At 45.5% G+C, this 5,905-nt stretch overlaps 1 protein-coding gene across 1 annotated transcript in view; it reads right to left on the reverse strand.

Moving 5' to 3' along the window:
- MTIF2 (mitochondrial translational initiation factor 2) overlaps positions 1-740 on the reverse strand; it is a 42,026-nt gene extending 41,286 nt beyond the window's left edge. The window contains exon 1 of the mRNA XM_006159039.3: positions 609-740. The gene's annotated coding sequence lies outside the window, so the exon portion shown is untranslated. The remainder of the gene's footprint in view (positions 1-608) is intronic.
- Positions 741-5,905: the final 5,165 nt, after the last annotated feature.

A 5,905-nucleotide genomic window follows, 5' to 3' on the forward strand; every position in this document is an offset into this window, starting at 1 on the left:
CACACACATACATACACACACACACACACACACACACACACACACACACACACACACGTTTAAGCCACCGGGTCCGGGACTCGAACCAAAGTCCACTACATGGGAATCCAGTGACATAGCCATTACGATAACTGCTGGTCCCAGGAAGTGTTTTTCTGACTCCCTCCAGTGTTGTTTTGTTTCACCGCTAGGAATATCTTACCAAGGAATCCGAGAAAAAAAAAAAAAAGGATATTGAAATACGTAGTTGAATGCAAGCGCTGGAAGCTTTGGAACTTATCTAAAAGGTAACAAGAAGTCGCTGAGAAAAACCGGATCTGAGGAACGCTTCAGGAACCTGAGTCCAGAAAGCTCTGGGCGCAGGGGAGGCCAAGGGTGAGGCCCGCACTCGTCTCGGCGCGCCGGCAGGGGCAAAGCCGGCCGCTTCTGGCAAAGCAATGTCCCTGTTCTCCAGAGTGCCCAACGTGGGCTCAGGCGGGGATTCAGTGCATCTTGGGTAAGCTTCCGAACGCGCGATAGTTAATGAATTCGCGTGACTTGTGCCACTGACCCCTTGGACAAAACAATGTGCGCCACCCGGACGACCCTAACTAAGGGACCCCACTCACTGAGTTCCACATAAAGCCCCGGATTTCACGAGTGTAATTCCCGGCGAACACCTTCCGGACCCGGGAGAGCGTTCAGGTCAGTCCGTTCCCCAAACGGTTCCCCTCGTCTTCCGGTCGCGCCGGAAATGACTCTTCCCCGAATTCGGAGTAGTAGCGGTCGCCCAAGGGCTAAGCGCTGTCAAAGTGCTCCGGAGCGCCAGTTCAATCCTCCTCGGGTTGGCGGCGCGAGGTTAATCGCTTCCGCAGGCCGCTTCCCTTTCTAGGTAGTAAACTACTGCTCATCTGGGATTAAGAGTGGCTTGGGTGCCTACACGAAACGTTATGCCATTACGCTAACTGCGGTTCCCAACAAATATAATCTTGATTGAGAAGGATGATTGTCTCCTGTGGGCCTCATTTTCCTGATCTTGGTAGAAAGAAAGTGAAGTGGGGAAAAGTGTCCTTCAAAGCACAGGTATCTGGACCAACAGATGGCGTGGCGGTTACATCGCTGGTCCGAGTCCCTAACTTAAAACAAAACAAAAAAACCTCTCCAAAATAAATAAACAAATAAAATGATACCTGTGCTTTTTTTTTTTTTTTTTTTTTTTTTAGACATTTTGCTATAGGGCGAAGTGTACTGGCTAGAGAGACAGAGAGGGAAAGTGAGAAATCACCCCACCCCTATAAGAGATGGCCACTCAACAATCCCTTCTCCATTCTCCTTCTCGGATTTTGAGGCACACTCTCCTGGTGTGATTTTCCAACCTTCTTGCCTTTTGAAGCCTTGGCTAAAAGCTCCTTTAATGGGCTAGGTCTTTTTCTCCGACCAAATGCAGTTCTTGGTGACCATTAGGGGTAAATGGTATCTTTTGCAAGGGGAGCAATGGGTGAATTGTTGCCCAGTGCATGCAGGCAACCACAGTCATCTCTCCCTAGCTTGTCCCTTAGCAAGGAAGAAATCACAAAGAACTACACAGGCATTTTGTGTCTCCCAAAGAAAGCTGATGAAGGCTGCAGAGAAGCAGATAAAAATTACAAGACTTTAGGACCAGCTGGAAGCATAGGATTCCCCTGGGACCAGCAGATGCCATAATGGTTACAGCTAGACTACAATGTAGTCAACTATGGTTTGAGTCCTGGACTTGGGACTTGGCGGCATGAAGATCCTGTGCCTGCATGCCCCAAATCCCAGGAGAATGGAGAAGAGAGTAGGTGTGTAGCCATCCCCTCTGTGGGGTGACTTCTCACTTTCCCCTCTGCCTCTCAGTGAGCACAGGCACTCTATGGCAAAAATCTCAAAACAAAACCAAACCCAAGATTTCTAAATGTTTTGTTTTGTCGTAACCATCATTCCTTGGCTTTGCAAAGTAAAGCACAAATCGTGCAATACAAACGGATAGAGAAATAGTGCCAGGAATTTTAGAATTAAAAACACTTGGTCAGGGACCAGCTGATGCAAAATGGTTACATCACTGGGCTCCCACGTGGTCGAGTTCCAGATCTGGTGGATTGAACTTCACACCGGGGTGTGTATTTGCGCCCAAAATCATGAGGGGAGAATGGAGAAGGGATTGTGACATGGGCATCCCCACGGGAGTGGGGGTGATTTCTCACTTTCCGTCTGTCTCTCTGGTGATTGCATGCACCCTGTAGCAAAAATTTCTCAAAAACATGCACATGCAGCAGATAGAGTAATGGCTACGTCACTGGACTCCCATGTAGTCGACCAAGGTTCAGGTCCTGGACCCAGTGGCTTAAACTCACACGGGGCATGTGTGCATGCGTGCCCAAGATCCTGAGAGGAAAACAGAGAAGGGATTGTGGTGTGGCCATCTCCTGGGAGGGTGATTTCTATCTCTCTGTCTCTGTCTTTCTGACAAGTGCACACGCCCTATAGCAAAAACTTCTCCAGGAAAAAAAAAAAAGCGCGTGCATGTGCACATACACACACACACCCACGGTTACCATTTTCCTACTATTGGACATAATTTTGAACTTTTTAGAGGCAATAAGATTATAGTTCTCACATTTGCCTTCATGTCACTATGACTGTTTTTTTTTTTTTTAAGATTTTGGCCATAGGGTGCATGCGCTGCCCAGAGAAAGGCAGAAACAGGGAAAGTGAGAAATCACTCCCTGGGGGAGATGACCACACTGAAATTTCTTCTCCTCTTGGAATTTTGGGCACACGTGTCTGGCATGTTCTTCAGGTCTAGGTTCTTCAGGTTCCACCAGGTCCAAGATTTGAACCACAGAGATTTGGCCATATGGGATCCAGCAACTCAACTACCATGCTACCTACTTGCCCAGATTAGATATTCTTAAAAGACATTTAAGGATAATCACTTGAGATATGCCATGTCTTCAAAAGTGTAATTTTTAAAAATTATTTTGTTTACCTTTATTTATTTTATTTTGATTTGCCCAGAGAGGGACAGAGTGAAAGAGAGTGGGAGGGAGGAGTGAAAAAGCAAGCTGACAAGTCTGGGAGCCCAACCACAGTCAGCCGTGTGGGAGTCCAGTGCCCTTAACCACCACATCACGTGCTGGTCCCTCAATTTTTTTTTTTTTTTGGAAGGTTTTTGCTATAGGGCATGTGCGCTCACCAGAAAGACAGAGAGAGAGAGACAGAAAGTGAGAAATCACCCCCCCAGGGGGGATGGCCACGCCGCAATCCCTTCTCTTCCATTCTCCTCTCGGGATCTTGGGCGGGCACACACGCACACACGGCCACGGCCGGTGTGAGTTTAACCCACCGGGTTCGGGAGTCCAGCGACATAGCCATTACACTAACTGCCGGTCCCTCTTTTTCTTTTAAGAATGATTTATTTTTTAAAATTTGGTATAGGAATAGGACCAGCAGATGGTATAATGGTTATGTCACTGGACTCCAGCATGGCTGAACGTAGTTCAAGTCCCAGACATGGAGGCTTGAAACTCACACTGGGTGCATGTACACGTATGCATAGGTGCCCGAAATTCTGAAAGGGTAATAGAGGAGAAGGGACTGTAGCATGGCCATTCATTCTCATTCACCCCCGGGGGGTGATTTCTTGCTTTCTGTCTCTTGTCTATTCAGTGAGTACATGTGCTCAATAGCAAAAATATCTCTAAAAAAAATTGCTATAGGGCACATGTGTTCACCAGGGAGGGACAGAGAGAGAGAAGTGAGAAAGCAAGCTACCAGGTCCGAGACTCAGACTGCAGTCACCCATGCACCTTAACCACCAAGCTACCTGCTGACCCCAAGAGGAGAATGGAGGAGAGGCGATTGTGGTATGGGCACCGCCTCCCCCCCTCCACCCTGGGAGTGATTTCTCACTTTCTCTCCCTCTTCTGTGTTGCTCTCTGGCCAGTGCACACACCTTATAGCAAAAATCCCCCCCCCAATTTTTTTTATTTAGTGGCTCACAGAACCAAGACATGAACAAAGCTGATTCATAATGGAGAAATAAAATAAACATGGAAATGTCCTAGTCCTTGGTAGTCAGAAAATTGCACATTAAATAGTAAGGTACCCCTTTGTTAAATCTGTCAATTAAAAATATGTATATACTCCAAAATTGGCAAAAAATATAAAAAGATGAATTAATTCATATACTGCTAATAAATTATAATTAGTTTGGAAATCAATTTAGAATATCAGGACTCATTCAGGTCAAGAATGTCTACCAATATGGAAATGGTTAAGAAAATTATGATATGGTTACATGAAATGTATCTATTACAAAAGTAAAATACTGTGGCCAGCAGGTAGCATGGTGGTTAAAGGCACTAGACTTCCACATGGCCGACTGCGGTTTGAATCGTGGGCCTGGGGGTTTGTTCTCTTTTTCTCTCTCTGGTCAAAATTGAAAAGTAATGATAATACGTAACATTTTTTTCTTTTTTTTGAGAGGTTTTTGCTATTGGGTGCATGCAACTCACTAGAAAGACAGAGACAGAAAGCAAGAAATCACCCCCTGGGGAGATGGCCATGCCACAATCCCTTCTCCTCCATTCTCCTCTAGGGATCTTGGGCACGCACGCACAGGCGTCTGGCCTGAGTTTAAGCCACCGGTCTGGGACTTGAACTGTAGTCAACTACATGGGAGTCCAGTGACATAGCCAGTATGCCAACTGTTTGTCCCAATAAGTGACTATTTTTTAAAAAATGTAAAATACAGTCTTAATAGAGGAAAATTCTTCTAAGTAAAAAAAGACATGATGCAAAATTACTAATGTATGAGGGTTTCAACTATGTAAAGAAACTAATTATGTGTAGCCAAAATAACAAAAGAAACAAGAGAGACTGGATGCACCAAAATGACAGTAACATCACATGAACAGCATGAGATAGATCCTTTCTTGCCCTTCTGTTTTCTAAACACACTATAATGTGGAATATTTCTTTCGTTTCCCCAAATTTACAAGATCATGGGAAGTGGCCTGTTGCTAGCTTTGTAATCTGAGATCAAAGAATTGGATGTAGTCTTTCAAGGAAAACATGGATTAATAGGTTAAGAGGTGGGTTAGGCTGACAAGTTTAAGAAAATTGTGCTATCCAGGGCCAATTCTGGGTGAAACTGTCAAGTCTACTCCTCCAAGGCTATGGTAGATACAGAATTAGCTGTGTCTTAAGGAGGCCTCCTCCTCCTGACCTTTAACTTCCACCCCAGAAATTACTGAAACCCACTCGTATGTACTCAAATAACCTAGGAAATCCCATTTCATCTGGGATTTGAGTCTTAAATTCATAAATGAAACCGTAACGTGGAATTACAAGCATTATTCACGGGCTGAGTTTCCCAAGATAATTGAAAACATCCACTAAAAGGTAGTCAAACGAACTCAAAAAAAGGTGAGTCAAGGTTGGCACTGCTAATTTACTACTAGATTAACAATAAAACCATCAGAGTGACCAGCAGTTGGCATAATGGCTATGTCGCTGGATTCCCATGAAGTCAACAGTGGTTTGAGTCCCGGGTGGCTTAAAACTCATGCTGGGCGCGTGTGCGTGTGTGCCCAAGATCCCGAGAGGAGAATGGAAGAGAAGGGATTGCAGAGTGCCCCCCCCCCGGTGATTTTTTTGCTTTCTCTCTCTCTCCCTCTCTCTTTCTGGTGAGCGCACGCGCCCTACAGCAAAAACGTCTCAAAAAAAAACCAAAAACCAAAAAAAACAAACGTTAGAAAAGGTAAATGTGGGAACCAGCAGTTAGGGTAATGGCTACCTCGCTGGACTCCCACGTAGTCGACCGCGGTTCCCGTCCCTGACTGGTGGCTTAAACTCACTCTGGGCACGTGTGTGTGTGTGTGTGTGTGTGTGTGTGTGTGCG

Source organism: Tupaia chinensis, unplaced genomic scaffold, assembly GCF_000334495.1.
Source record: "Tupaia chinensis unplaced genomic scaffold, TupChi_1.0 Scaffold000622_1, whole genome shotgun sequence".
Taxonomy (NCBI): Eukaryota; Metazoa; Chordata; class Mammalia; order Scandentia; family Tupaiidae; genus Tupaia; species Tupaia belangeri.